This window comes from Lycorma delicatula, chromosome 4, assembly GCF_047948215.1.
Source record: "Lycorma delicatula isolate Av1 chromosome 4, ASM4794821v1, whole genome shotgun sequence".
In the NCBI taxonomy this organism is placed as follows: domain Eukaryota; kingdom Metazoa; phylum Arthropoda; class Insecta; order Hemiptera; family Fulgoridae; genus Lycorma; species Lycorma delicatula.
In genome coordinates, this window is record NC_134458.1 from 68013707 (window position 1) to 68030623 (window position 16917).

General features: G+C 30.5%; 1 protein-coding gene across 1 annotated transcript in view; it reads right to left on the reverse strand.

Moving 5' to 3' along the window:
• The window catches only part of LOC142323501 (uncharacterized), a 222737-nt gene that overhangs the window by 155450 nt on the left and 50370 nt on the right, over positions 1–16917 (reverse strand). The window lies entirely within an intron of this gene.

The following is a 16917-nucleotide window of genomic DNA, read 5'->3' on the forward strand; positions in this document are numbered from 1 at the left end:
AGGCGGCAGCAGCTCATGATGCACGATGCTCTTCTAATCCCATCAAACGCACAGCGTAACCTTCCTGGGCGTCAGTGTAAGCTTTACCACAGACTGTGGAGTTTCTTCTCGCTTCGACCGCGATCTTTTTCGTACATTGTTGTAGTAGGTTATCCACTTTTCATCACTCGTGATCAACCGCTTCAGAAATGACTCGATTTCTTTACGTTTCAGTAATCAGATCATGTGACACGCAAACGTCGATTTTCTTTTTGTATCCAGTTTTCTCCAAACGGTTTAACACTGTTTGGTGATGGATGTTTAAGTCATTGGCGATGTCATGACTCTTCATGACATGCTAGTCTACCTCGACTTTTGCCAGAATACGCCAATGCTATTTCGTAGGCAAAAGGCTCAGTACTTTTTAGACTATTATTTTTTACCTTCGTTATAAAATCGTAGTTATCTTGATTTATTTTCTCTATATCTTTTTCATTCTGCCGTTATAAAGTCGTTGAAATGCCTCAGTGTAAAAGGATCGCAGAAATTATTTCTTCTTTCATTCATTATACCATCGATTATTATCGTAGAATAAGTAAATTAATTTCGTTTGCGACATCAAACCGAATCGTTTCTTTTTGAGGGATCTTAATCTATCGCTGAGCTCGGCATGATTGTTCTTAAGCATTTATTACGCCAACGTACTTTCCTAACTACGGTATACTAATTCGTAAACTACTCAAAAAAGTCAGAAAAATTTTTTCAGGATAATATAAGGAGTTGATTAATCGACTTTTTGATAAATTTAAACTTTCGACATTTCCATACGTTTACATTTTCGAATGTACAACTATCCTGAAAAGGGAAATCCACAAAGTCCTAAAAAAAAACTTGCGTAATTCTGCACAAAAAGACCGTCTTTTCGTTATTTTATTTTGTACCCATGTTCTAACTTGCAGCATTATAACGAACCATGCTATTAACTCGCCCTGCTCAAATTTTTTCGACCTTAAAATGAGCGTAACTCAATAAGAACTCAACCAATTTTCATCAAATTTTTACATACATAACTTCAGATACACTAATACAACATATTTAAATTTTAACGAAATTGATGTAGTAATTTTAGAAATTTTCGAGACACAAAATTTTATACTTAGGCCTATAAATAAATAAATCTAAAAGGAAATCATTTAAGTGTACGGTATTTTCGTACTTCTTATACCTCAAAACGTAAAGAAAATTCCTTTTTACCCACCACTCTCACCATGCGACCGAAAATAATGCCGTATTTTTCTTCGAAAAGTCGGTTAAAAAAAAAAATTGTAATACTCCCTCGTATTAAACCAGCTTATATTAGATTGACAACTATTTTCGCGTTAAATAACATAATGCTGCGGTCTATGTAAAAGAGCCATACAACACTTCAATATCTACTTTTAAGAAATTACAGAAAAGATCTTTCGATTCTTTAAATTAAAATTAAGGGATTTTACGTACTAAAATATTTAGACATTAATTGTTAAGAAATTATTTTACTTAGTACCGATTTCATTTATTTATTATTTAAATATAGTTACATCACTATTATTTAATAAAATAATTAATATTTTTACGTGTTACTATGAAGACAACCACTTCTTTTTTATTTATAATTTTGTGCTGTATAATTCTGCGCTGATCGAGTTTTTATACGGTTTCACTCGAATCTTCCGGTGAAATCTAGGTGCTGTTCCTTTCTTTTATCCGTGAAATAAATCGACCGCCGTTTCTAACGTGATCTATACGGTTCAAAAAATTTATTTATTTATTTATTCAGTACCCTGAATGGAGCATAGTCCTACAACAGGGTGTCGGTTAAGAAGTTTTCCTCGTTTAAGTTTTTGATTACTCTGTTAATCGGACAAATAAATTTCGTTCTTGTGCTTACATAAAAAAAAAGGTTTTTAAGCGATTAATGTTAATGCATTCGTTACATGATATTTAGTCACGTTAGATCTATACTATCGTATAAACCAAACTATAGCTGAGTCAACAGAGACTCAAAAAGACCTTAACCTCGAAAAAATTAAATCATTGGGATAGTTCGGAAATGTATGTACAATAAAAGTGTACCTGGGTTCGAATCCCGGTCAGGCATGGCATTTTTCACACACGCTACAAAACATTCATCTCATCCTCTGTGGAATGAATTGCTTGAGTGCAGACCCGGAGGTAAAATAGACCAAAAAAAAAATAAAAGTGTACCTAGCGGACATGGGCAAATAACTATTTAATTTGTTTATTAACAAATTAAAGAAGAATTTTTAGGTTTTCGCCAACAGCGACTTTATTTTTGTAAAAGTAAAAAGCACCATCAGATAACTGAGAAAACTTTTCATAAAAAAAATCCCGGGTACTTCTTTTACAAGCAAAATTAAGGGCGCTAGGGAATTTTACAATAAGCACCGAAATCGTACTATAGTAGAGTAGTTTGGAAACCGGGTACCTTCTCGTATACAGAAAGACTAGATGGATAAAATTAGTCTTTCCGTAATTTCTTAATCATGTTCGTAAAAAAAGGTGTCGTGAGCTTTGTAATGCAAAATTGTCACAGTTTTCTACTGTAGGTAAATTTTTTCGTAAGATTAAAAATAAACAAAATATTGACGAAAACTAGGTATTTTTAAAAAAACCGCGTTTCTCCCACAAACTGTAAAAGATTTAAAAATCAATCAAATCTAAGGTTAAATATTGATAAATGATGTATTTTTACCTAACTCTACGAAGTCACATAAAAATATCTGTTTTCATTAATTTTTTACAAATATGTTTTTACCAAAACACACTTTTTCTAAAACATACAATTTTCAAATGTTGATAAATAAACAATTAAATAAGACATAGAGATATCCCTTATAGAACAAGTAAGTAGTAAGCTCAATAACAGAATGCTATATTTACTTTTTCAGTTTTTGCAATCTGTTTATCGTTACAGGCGTTTTATCAACAACTTGCAAATTTTCACAGTATATCTAGATTAACGGGTAATCAGAAATTAAAAATACCTTGAAAATTGACTAATTTTAATCAATTTTACATTTGAATATGAATTTTGAATTTTTTAATTATCTCTAATAGGAATAGAATTATGGAAGTTTATTTATCGCGAGCCCTGGAGTATGGGCTATTTATGTATGATAGCTATAGCGCGATTTTGGAGTTTATTGTACAATTCGCTAGCGTCCTTAGTTTTGCTCGTAAAAAAAGTACCCCGAGGGTTTTTTTATGCAAAAGTTCCTCATCTATCTGTTGGTGCGTTTTACTTTTACATGTGATTAAAAATAAAGCCATTGTTGGCTAAAAACTAATTTTTTTTTCTTAATCTAATAAAAAAATTAAATAGTTAATCGCTTATGTCTACTAGGACAAAGGTTTATTTCACATATTATTCCGAAATAATTTATTTACAGTAGTATATTTTTTCGAGGTTAAAATCTCTATTGGCTCAGATACTAAAGTACCGAACGTTTAGCTAATCTGTCTCATCCAAAACATTTTACATTAAGAAAAATAGTAGAAAATAATTCGAGCCCCGGAGTCGCAAGTTTCCTTAATCTTACGATAAAAGTTCTGGGAAGGTGACATTTATTAATTTATTCCTCTTTATAATCTGAACGTTACAAATTGTTGTATTTTATCACCGGATAGCATAAACAAATTTAAATTGCAAAAAAGTGGAAATAATCATGTTTTCAGTTGAATTCTTGCATTTTTTCTCGAAAACATATTCATTTAATCCTTTGTATTCCATATTAAGTATTCCATTAAGTGCTAATTTTCTAGGATATTGTTGTTACTCCAAGGTTATTTATTTTTTTACGCTATTTTCCTTATTATTAATTATTATTTATAATTTTTTTGTTCTATCACAAACGTTTATTTTTATCGAGTGCTCTTTAAAATCGGGTCGATTTGTAATTTACAATTAAATGAAATCATACATTCTTCGAAGTTTATTTTCTTTTCTTCTATGAATTTAAGTTTTTATTATAATTTCTTCAAGGTTTTTTCCTTAACTATTCACGACATTCATCTCTGAATTAATTTTATAAAAAACGTATCTTCTACTACGATTAGCGTAGTCCATTAATAATTAAATTATCCATTAATTAACGTACTTCTTTATATTATCATTCTGTAAATACTTCAATATACGCTTCCACTATCATCAATAAGCGTGTATATACGTATATAAATCAGGTCAACTTATATATAAATTAGAATGTCCGTATCTATTAACTGATATTCGCTTGTAACACAAGAATCGATTGGCCGATATAAGTGAATCTTTTTCAGCGTTTTTATTAAAATTTATTTATGATTTTAAGTGTAAATAAATATAAACGGATTATTATATATTATCGGGTGAGTTACAAACCAAATGCATTTCATATTTTACTTTCAGTAATATTTTGAGTAGCCGATTAAATCACGTCGTTGAAATATATATATAAAATAGCCCCTACAACTGAAATTTAGAAGAAAAAAGAACGAATTTTGTTTTGAAATTTCATTTACAAAAGTCAAAGAGACCGTTCTCGAAATAACGAGGATTTGATATTTTATTATACTACGGTTTTCTTAGCTAGATAAAGGAGTATTTTTTGATAGCTAATGCTGTCTGTGACTTATATAATTAAAATTATGTCTGCAAGTAGTCGCTAACCTGTTATTTTTATGATCTCTTCGCGTTCCGTAAAGATTTAAAGCAAAAAGGTTTTTCTTTCAACGGCTTTATTAATTTCAATGCGAGTCCGTTATTTCGATTCGTGTTTGTTCTAATATTAATTAAATATTTTACACACGAAGTCACGACTTTTGTTTAACTAAACACGAAGGATAAATTTATTTTAATTAGGCGTAAAAACTGTAACGATTGAAATGTCAGCAATGTCAGTTATTTCTTAATTTGTAGTATTTACTCTGGCGGCCTTGTAATATTTACACAGAACGCACTTCACAAATAAATAAAAAACGAAAAATTAATGTGGCAGAAAATGATAACCTCTTCCCTTTTGGTTCAAGTTAAGTTTTATTTATACGCTGGGGATGCGTTTTAACAAAAAATTTCAAGTAATTAAAATTAAAGCGTTTAAAATCATGTACCAGTTTCACAAAATTGTTTTGGAAATTTCATACAGGAATGTTTCCCCTGCTTTGCAACAACAGGTTTTTTTTTTATAAACTATTCGCTGCTGTTGAATTTTAGTAAAAGATTTAAGGAGGCAAAAATTAAAGTGGATAGAATTTTAAATAATTTTTTTTAAAGTTTATTTTCTTAGAATTGTGGCTGAACATTTCCTTCCAAGTAGTATAAAAAATACCAGGTACTCGGAGAAACAGCGAGTTGTTACATAATATTTTAAACCAATAATTTTGTGGTTTAATATTTTAAGTCGCATAAATAGTGGTCCATTTTTCTAGAAAGTTCCAACCGATATAATAAAATAAAAAAAATGTTAGTTATTAGGTTCATATCTCTAGAACCGACCGAGATATTTCAATAATGTGTATTTAAATTTAGACCGTTATTCAATTACAAAATAAATAAGAATGAAAATGATATGTTTTAAAATTTCAAAACGATGGCCATGTTAATTCTTACACCATTACTATTTCAGAAGCTATTATTATTTTAGTAAAATTGTGTTTTATTATTTAATATTTTTGGCGAACTGTAATGTTATGTTACAAAAAAAAGTATTTTGTTCAATAACGATTTCCACCGATCCCGTTAAATTGAAATTCTACCGGTAGTAAAATACAAAAACCTATAAAAAAATTTAATTTTGCGACAGATTTCTTAACGAAACTGAAGATTGTTTTTGATTGAAGTAAGAGCGAGCTTTAACTGTCTAAGCGAAAGTAGTTATAATTTAGATAATAAAAGGTACGTTTTTTTTAAATACGTACAGTAAGTCTAAAATCTGTAAGCGTAGTTTTCCTACGGGTTGAAAGGGGTATTTTAGCGAGTGAGGGAACTAAATTGTTACAGCGCCACAGTGGGGCGAAACACATATATGCGGTGGCCTAAGTGGGTGCGTGCGTCTGACTTTCTGCAGGCAGCAGAAGCCTAATGCATAACGGTTCGTTTCTTCCCCGTCCGGTATATCTTGCTACAAAAGCTCTCCGACACTAACACATACGCAGAGTCCAGCAAAATGAACTGCGCATCAACAGACAAAACTTAATATTTATACATCGGCCGAAAGAAACTATTTTATGTCAGATCTCAACTCCTATATTAACATTTTTTCTTTTAATAGGGTAAGACATTACCGTGTGATTTTTGAAGTGATTTAATCAAATTAGACTAACGTTAATTTATTTTATGATACTATTACTTATAAAATTTATTTATTTCAAATAGAATATCAGTTTAAATGTAAACATTTTTATTTTAATAAAAAATTTATTCAAATTTGTTTTCTTGGTATAAATTTCAATTATAACTTAAAAAGGAGAATAATTAATGGCTTCCGAATCCCTTCATACAATACTTTTTTTATATAAATGTGAAGAACACGGTATAAAAATACGACATCCTTCGTACTGCTTAAATAATAATTAAAACTTACATTATTCTCGACAGTTTGTACGTGTTAAAATAGTTTTACATTTTTTGTTTCTTTTTTATCGGTTTTACACTAAGTAACCTCAAATATTTTCGGCTTTATACGGTCGATACCCGTAGTAGTAAATTAGAAGAAAAGAATTCTAAAAGAAGACGAAGGTAAAATGAAGAAAGCAAAAATATTTGAACAGTATGATGTATTAAGAGAATAAATGGTAAAAGAAAATGATAAAACGGTAAGTTATTATGAAAAACTCTAAATTAAAAAAAAAACTTCAACCTAACTATAGCCAGTAACTGGATCGAGTTATTACTGACAGTTGGTATATCTTGCAATACATTTCTTATATAGACAAGGTTAAGGTAATAAAGCTGAATAATGCATAAATGTGAATGTTTTAACAGGCGTTTTAAAAGAGAGTTTAATTTCATTGTTGACATGAAATCAAGAAATTGTGAAACGATTAACGTTCTAAATACCGTGTTATGAATGAAATTAATTCATGCTAATTAAATAAATTCATCCGTATAATTTCATCCAATTTGTTCCCTAATATAGTACATCTTACAATTGGTAAGTTGTAATCTTTTACGATGTTCCTAATATTTTATTATTTATCATACCAACATTCGTTATTTCTTACATTGTACTCTTCATACCGGTAAGTAATAACAATTTTTGTTACCGGGCTAATTAGCTTATTTGAGACCGGGACAGATAGTCTAAAGCAGTGTTTCCCTATCTGTAATTCGTGGACCCCCCGGGGGCGCGACAGATTAAAAGGGGATCCGCGGGATATTTAATTTTATTAAACTTTATCTTATGTTGTTCACCTGATATTTTATTTTCATTAAAATCTATTTTTTCGTGTTGTTCATACCTTTTTTTTTTCCTGTTTAGCCTCCGGTAACTACCGTTTAGATAATTCTTCAGAGGATGAATGAGGATGATATGTATGAGTGTAAGTGAAGTGTAGTCTTGTACATTCTCAGTTCGATTATTCCTGAGATGTGTGGTTAATTGAAACCCAACCACCAAAGAACACCGGTATCCACGATCTAGTATTCAAGTCCGTGTAAAAATAGCTGGCTTTACTAGGACTTGAACGCTGTAACTCTCGACTTCCAAATCAGCTGATTTGGGAAGACGCGTTCACCACGTGACTAACCCGGTGGGTTCGTGTTGTTCATACCTGGGATATTTATAATGTACATTTCAGGCTCTCGAGCTTCTGGTTTAAGTAAAATTTAACATGAATGTCGGTACCGTTACCGTTTCCCTTTGTGAAGAAGAGTACATTTAGAGTACGTTTTCTGCTGGCTGGTCTATCTCAAACATTGAAGATTGTATCAGGATGGACTGTTATCTTTCTTACTCCCGTTCTCCAGTAAACCCTCTTTATTTCGAGTGAAATTGGGACCAGTGACCTTGTTTCTTATTCGCTTCAGCGACCAACCTGTGTTTCTTTAGTTTTCTGTAGTGAATTTTTATAATGTTAGTGAGTTCTGTTTTTGGTTAAAGAATTGAGTTCATAACCAAACCTCTGATTTTCAAATTGTTCACGATCTTATTTAAAAATGGATCGGTGGTTAATGTGTAAAACAAGACAGACGATAATTCGATTGTCGAAAGTATTAGTAGGGAAGAGAAAGTTCCTTCACAAAAAAAATCGCGAAAATATTGACCATCCTATCTACAAATGGGGTTTTCGGTTCTGAATAAACACGGTGAACACAGAACACAGACAACAATGTGTTCTTTGGTATTAAATGAATTTATGGAACCGCCGAAGTTGAGTCGCCATCTTCAAACAAATCATAACGAATCATTTAATAAGCCAATTTTCAAAACCAAAGAACCAAAGAACTGCAACTTCGTGGTTCACAGAATTTAATAAAGGACATTATATGCCGTACAAAAAATGAGAATATTGTTCTTGCCTCTTATGAAATCATCCTTCTGATCTCTAAAAATGAACAACCTCACGCAATTTTCCCTGCAATAAATTCGATAACAAAGCACTCGTTCAGTGAAAACAAGCGAACGAGGTGTCAGTAATAACTGACAATACTATGAAAAGAAGAATCGACGATATGACTCAAAATACTTTGAGTCGTGAAAAATAATGAGTGAAGAATATTTCGCTAGAACGTAAGAGGGAATATTTTGTGTCACAGTCGGATGAAAGTCACGATATTTCAAATAATGCTAATCTGGTTGCTTTTGTGCAATATGAACACGAAAATAAAGTTTGTAAACACGTTTTATTCTGTGAATCGTTACCTCTTCATACAACTGCTGAAGCCCTTTTCAATGTTTCAATAACTTCATAACTATAAATAAAGTTCCATGGGGAAAATGTGTAAGTATAAGCGAAGTTGGTACGTCCGAAATAATCCAATTTTGATCCAAACATACGAAAAATGACGTCTGACAAACAGCATCAGCCATCGCATTAGCTGAATTAATTATAGTATTTCTAATTGGTACGATCATATTTTTCCGAATATCTCTATTTATAACAGTATTGCATTATCATAAATGACATATTTAGCGTTGACAAATTGTAATTTATCAGTTCATTTTTATGATACGTAAAATATATTTAAAAAATAATTTTCGATTTCATGGGGAGCCGCGAAAAATTAAAAATCGCTGCAAGAGGTACGCGATATCAGAAAGGTCAGGACAGGCTGATCAGATTAACGCATACCTTTCTTAACATAAATAGCGGAATACAAAACTCCCACGACTCAGTACGGAAAAAGATTACAATTATTTTAATCTATACACATATAGTAGGTCATGTAAAGGATCGACGAGATTCCGAATTCAGGAAGAGAAGGGGGATTTCTTTTGGGAGGTGAACCTATTCGAGAAAGAGACTAGAACGTACAAGATGAAGTCGTCCAAATTCCAGAAACTATGTACTTGAGAGAAAATTTGTCTTTAATTTACTCTCCTTTTTCTAAATCCATTAATAAAGAAGCTCTTAAATTCATTCTTACTTCAAAAATATTATAACGTATACGGCTTATTTCTAAAATTTCCGTAGAAAATTTTCAGCAAGTCTTGAAAAAAATGTAATAAATGACTGGAATTTATAATTAAACATTTATTTCCATGTTAAAAATACTTAATTTATATTACAAAAAAAGCTATAAAATATCATTCTATGTAGGGTGTTGAACGGCGAATGTCTCTCAGTTGCTTAGTTGCATCAATGTCAGTAATTTCGATAAATATTATGAAAAAAACAATCATTCACACGCGCACGAGCGCGTACACACCCAACCACCAACCCACACACACGCGCGCGCGCGCCTATATATATATATATATATATATATATATATGCTCATACAAGTATTTAGCGGTACGAATAAATTATGTAGACTACATTTCAATCTACAAATTTCAAATCTAACAAAATAACCTTGAAAAAGCCTTTCGATGGCCGATCTTGGATTTGAAATTAAATTTTGTTTCCTTGTGTGCAGGCAGGTTGTGACCTTCATAATCCACTTTAGTTACAAAATGCTCACCGAAATAATTGGTAATAAGAAAAAGCTAAACTGGTTCGCCGTATAATAGTCTTATCGAACGAAAATAAGGTGTGGTTCTATAGACATTTTCATTGAATCAAATTAATATATAAATATAATTATACATATATATATATATATATATATATATATATATATATATATATATATATATATATATTATGTTAATATATAACGGTCATTAGCTTTTATTTATTTGTAATTTGTCAGTAAAAACTACCGAAATAGTAAAATAAATATGACTGGATTATATACTTCAAATCAAATTGTTTCATTAAACGATCTGATAGTTTTAATTTCTTTATTTTTTGCATTAAACCCGTTTCTAACGGCAGCACAAATGAATTTTCTGCAGTATGTAGCTTTCGCAGTAATTTCAAAACGGAATATTCGTTCAATATCTACCTGGTAATTCGAGTACGATCTCGTTAATTTCTTTTACACTGCATCGTTACGGTCGATACGTTAGACTTCATACACGTACGATCCAATCTATCGATTTCAAAATGTATCGATCAAATGATTAATCTTCAGTAATTTCTGTTACCTTATTAAAGATTACGAAGACGGTTTCACTTTAATCTCGCCAAGAAACGAAAAAAACGAAGATTTAGTTAAAATATTAACATTAAGTTAATCTTAAGAGAAAATATTCACATGATGGCGTAATAATATTGAGATCATAAATCTCAATAACTCTGATGCGTTTTTCTTGTCTGAAAAAACTCCTGTTAGTTACACAATAAGAAAGCAAATCTCTTAACGAAGGTATTCATTTTTTTAAAGATGAACGTTTAAAGAGTTAAATAAACTAGAAAATTCATAGATAAGAAAAATAAAATTTATGAACGGTAATGATTTTCTTTTTTTTATGTACGGCAATCGGTTTGTATCGTCTTCGGCGGGTATGCTCCTATTATAATTTAAAAACCTATGTTGGATTTATCTCATCCACGTAGAATTAAGATGAAATAATATTCATCTTTAATTTTTCGGTAATGAATTAGAGAGGTTTACTGAGAAGGAGATACAGGCTCTATCACTAATGTAATCTGTGCAAATTTTAGTCACATTTTTTCAAAAAATATTTTAAAAAACTTTTTGATTAAAAAATCATGTAATTTATCATAAATTTCTCTGTTTACTGACTTTTTTATATTTAGATACCTTCAAGCAAAAGATTTTTAATTTTTTTTTTTAATTTATCCCATTTTTTCTGTTTTTGCCGTAAATAATAATGAACAACTTTCTTAGTCGTATGGTTAACAGCTAGAAAAAAGTCAGCACATTTAAAACACTCTAATAAAATTCTGACAGAAATTTCATCATCCTACCCCAAGTAGTGTTTGAGAAAAGTGTACCTAAATATTATAAAAGAATTCCCGGCAAACGCAAATTAAAAATTTACTTTAAAATAATAAAGTATGTGTCCCATGCGCTCCATCTTTTCAGTGGGAACACCACCACGATACAACTTTCTTTTGGGTACCTCACTGAAGGCTTTGCTATCACTATCATCGAGGTACTTTGTACACGTAACATTTTTATTAACAGATTTATCAAATATGGTCACTACACCAGCAACTTCCTCACCGCCTCTAACTTCAGTATAGTTCAACGTACAAGTACTACTTTCTTTATGTTTTTCTAGTTTTTCTTCATAATTTTTTAAGTTTTCACACACCTGGCTGTATTTGCTAAGTATTTCAACACTTATAACCTTACCGGTGTCAACACTGGTAGCTGAAACGATACCATTCAAACTCTTGTAGCTCCATTCCATCTAACGCCACAGCTATATCTGTATAGTTATCATTTTCTTTTACAGCCTCTTACAGCGGTTTCTTCAATCACATTTCAGCCCACAATTTTACTTTATCATAAATAAGATTATAAATTTATTAATTATTCAGAGATAATGTTTACTAAAATACATCAGCATGAAAATGCTTGTGCAAGGTAATCTTTCGAAGGATAAATATATCATTAAATGTGATCCCAAAGCTATAATTTGGCTTTTTTCCAAAAAAATGTATATTTAAAATAAGTGAAAACACAAAAAACTAAAAATCAAAGACATTACCAAACATGGTGTACCAGGTTTGGTAATAACCGACTAAATATTTTTAAAACGTTAATATTAGAGGTATTTTTCCCCAAAATTAGAATTCCTTAAATAGGGATTTGGTAATCCTATAAACAGTAATTATTATTAGTGAATGATATGTACTTCGTTGTAACTCTGACATAAACACAAATTTTAAATACGTTACAAGGAGCGAAATGCACTTCAGAAAATTAAATATAACAATACGCGATTAAAAAAATAATCCATGTACAGATGTCTTAGGAAAGGATAGAAAATAATTAAGGATACGTTCTACCGGTGAAAATAAAGAATAAAAAATCAAAAATATTGTAGATTCCGAATCGCTTTGTTTTCGAGTTACGGTTAACGAACAATATAACCTTGATTTCTGTCCAAACGGTAAAATAAGGCCTAGACCTGAAAAGTTTTAATGACGAGTCCAATAGTTTCAGAGAAAAATCAGTTTCCTAATAAAATATGGTAAAATTTTTGACGTAAAACCCAATTTGGTTTAGGTTTGGAGTAAATTTATTTTACAGAATAAACAAATAAAACTACAACAAACATTTCAGAAAATTTAACTCTGAGAAAATTTATTAAAGTAACGAAAACAAAAATGAATAAAATTTTTAAAAAATTCTGTTTTTACTTAAAATAATAGACCAAACCAAACCGTGGTAGAAAAATGTTATAATTTTAAACCTAGCAGAATTTTTTTTTTACTTAAAAAATAAATTATATCAACGGTAAAGCCCTCACCGATTCCCAAATCACGCACATTGAAATTTGGTAGTTACTCAGATGGTCTTTAAGAAAAACAAGCAAATATTACTTGAGTACCGTTAAGGAAGGGAATTTTCTATTTTTCGATTCTAAGAGGTTAAAAAGAAACGTAAACCGATTTTCTTAAATCGCTTTATCACTTTTTAGTCGAAGTTTATCAGGAATATTTACTTCTACAATAATCTAAATACGCGTAATAGTTAATAGATTTTCCTTAGCGCCTTTTAGCATTCTTTTAAGAATGGGTTTAAATCGTGATTAAAATCGAAATTTCTAACATCTTTTAAACATGTTTCGAAAGAAGTACGAAATAAAGCGAGGTTGAAATTTTAACAACTTCCAAAATAAAATGCCAGGGTTTTTCATTTGATTCACTTGTAAGGTGAAGACGAAGTTTCGTAGTTTCAATGTAGGTTACGATCGTTCCTAAGCTGATGAATCGGGGACGAGAATAAATTTCCTAATTGCTTTCAAAATTTCCAAAACGTTAAATAGAAACAAAATATTTCACTATAAGAAAGTGAGAACATATACGTATAAGGATCTCGTATTTTCTGTTTATATTCCAAAAGTGTTTTATAAATTTAATTAAAACATCTAATTTTTAACAAAATTGTTTTTCTGAAGAACTAAATCTTCACCGAAAATTCATAGATTCCAGTTGAAGATAAAATTTCAAACGCTATCGACTAACGAAAAGTATTATTATGATTTACAGATTAAAATTTCTATTAAACTCGAAGAGCGAAGACTTTTAAAGAGCGATCTTAAAAATTTTCCTTTTGTAGAACGGTTAATTTAGGTAGTAAGATATAAATTAAAGAGTTTTATAACTATAAAAATAAAACATATCGCAAAACAAAATAATTATTAATTTTCTATTAAGTATTTAAATAGAATATTTAATTACACCAGAAATATTAACATTCTTTTTTACTTAGCGAGTAATTTACAAAGAATAGATAACGTAAGGAAGTCGGTATCAGGATGACACAAGAAATGACACCTTTCATGTAGAAAAGAAATACATACATGGGTGTTTATTAAAACATTATAAAGGAATAAAAGTAATGTTTTAATAATTTTCTGATTTAATATGTTATATAACTAATAGCGTAAAAAAATACGGACGGAAGTAAAAAAAAATTATAATATTAATAGAGGTGTACTAATTGAAAATCGACTTCCCTATGGGGCTAGTTAAGGACATTAGAAAAAAAATTCTATTACTACGGAAGAAAAAGTATATATATATATATATATATATATATACTTTTTTATTTTAATAAAATTGAAATTAAAAAGGAACCATGGATATATTATACATTAATTATAAATTTAATGAAAAAATAAATAAGAATAATCCGTTATGAAATCTGATGTTATTACATTTTTTCTGATCTAATCCAAATATTGCTGTTAGTAAATATTCTTGAATAATATACGGTCATATATTTAGATACGGACCTGAAAGCAATTTAAATTAGAAAACACAAAATATGAAGTAATTTCCTTGAATATTAAATTAATTAATATTTAATTTTATTCATTATTTTACATACTGCAGCATTCAAAAAAAAAAATCATAATGAAGATAGAAAAGCTTGTAATTTGATTAAAAATTATGTCAGAAAATAATAATATTCACCACAAAATGTTATTATTTATAAAAAATTAATTAAAAAAATATCGGGTTATGAATAAATATATATAAAATACTAGTAATAAAAATTAATTTAATTCATTCATTATTTGTTCTCCACGATTCTTGAAAAAGTAATATATTTTCCTGAAAAAGATATTTCCGTAATTCTATAAAAATTGTAACTAAATTTTTATCCATTATTTCGTAATTTTTATTAATTTTAAAATAAAAAATTATTTAGATATTTCAAAATTATAATTTTTTAAAAGAGAAAATAATTAATTAAAACATAATTAATAAATTGTTTGTAATTAAAAGTACTTATAATTTTGGAATGGAATAAAAAAACATGATACTTGTCGATTATATCTGGACGCCACATATTTTTCACTTTTTTATCCTTTTTTGTCAGAAACTACCGTTACAACCCATATGTATATATAAAAAAAAACCTAAACCTTATTTCCACTAACCTTAGTCACATATTGATTCCAGGAGGCCAGAAATCCTTTATAGTAGCCAAAATACCATAGAAACGTCATTACCTTTAGTCAGCCGCCGCCACATAAATTCCACCAAGTACGAATTGGTCATGTTCGCATTGGGTGGGTGGGTCGGATTACGCGGCGTGCCTCCGACGAACTCTGCTTTAAATGCTGGAGTCCAGGCCACCGGGCCAAGTTCTGTAACGGCACAGCTAGAAGTAGCCGTTGTTTTACGTGTGGTAAGGCCGGCCATATACGTAAAAATTGTAAGCAGGAGCCTCGATGTACGTCCTGCAAGTTGTACGATCATGCGCCCGGAGATCGAGGATGCAAGACGGGTCCATCTGTGTCAGATTTTGTGTCTTCACAGTAACGTCATGGCGTCTTTGAGGGACAGCTCCACTCGGAAGGAGGGTTTGGGAGGCTTTGGTCTTCCGCCTTCAATGATCGGGTCGGGACTCCTTTGAGATGCCATTGGGGATATGTAGACAGGAGTCCCGGTGGGGAGTTCCCTTTTGGGAACTCCTCATTTGAGGTATGGCATGCAAAAATACCGAATCCCGGCTGCCTGGGCGGGGCCTTGCGCCCTTCCCAGGTAATTTGAGGCGAAGGCACCCTCCCCCCGGAGCTGAGTTTATGCTTAATTGCGTGTCCGGCTCGGTGGGGGGGAAACTACAGATGTATATAAAAAACAAAACAAAGTACGAATTTTAAATTTTGCGCACCGTATTCCGATGGTTTTTATTTCTCCACTTCACCCATCTACACCTTTCAGTCGTTTACGTAAGAGTACCAGTTTCAGGGTCAACGAAATTATATTTATGATTCACCTTAAAGTGTTGAAAATCAGACTCCTCAATTTCATTAATGATGTAAGCCCACCATGAATCTGAATAAATAGAGTTGATCCCTCGGAAATGCGGCATTCGAAAAGGTAGGAAACGGTCTGTCAAGAACACACACGAGAAAACACATATCTGTTTTACGAAACAAACCACCGAAAATCCACTGCCGCGGTAGGTTTCATCCGGCATTGGTTTTACCCGCGGAAACATATTCTAGTCAACCTCAACTATTTTACCGGGACCGCCTATCTTTTGATCGTCTTACTCTGCAGTACTTCTACTTTTCTCCTCATTATATATATTTTCACGGCGTTTTATTATCGATAATATATGATATAACCTAAAAATTTTATAAATATTTTGAAGATTATTGTTTGTTACTACAACAGCAAATATAAATTTTAATTTAATTTAGTGGGTGTTGTTTGTTTATTTATTTATATCGACTTACTAATATATTAAATAAATTTCAATTCGAAACTAAATGTTCATATTTACATTCAAATCATATTAATTTATAAAATGTCGGTACCTTTTCCTTTTGGCTTGACTAAATTTAACGATTCCAAAAAAAATTTAGTGAAAACCTTAACGGCTTTATGAAATATCAAAAAATTCTCAGAGAAGCAGAATATTTTTTCGCTCTCGATAAAAACTATTTAACTTGATATGTAAATAAAAATTAGGTTAACGATTCAATAAAATACTACAAAATAACTGAAAATTTATTATAAAATTCCATTTTACTGTCATCCGAAATGGTTTTCCTTTGTTACAACGAAAACGGGACGAGAAAAATATTACCGATCCTAAAGTAATTAAAACTTATATTTTTTAATAAAATTAAAATGTTCACCTTCTCCCTTCCCGTACAATAATTATATCATTATTTTTCGAAACGTAAACAC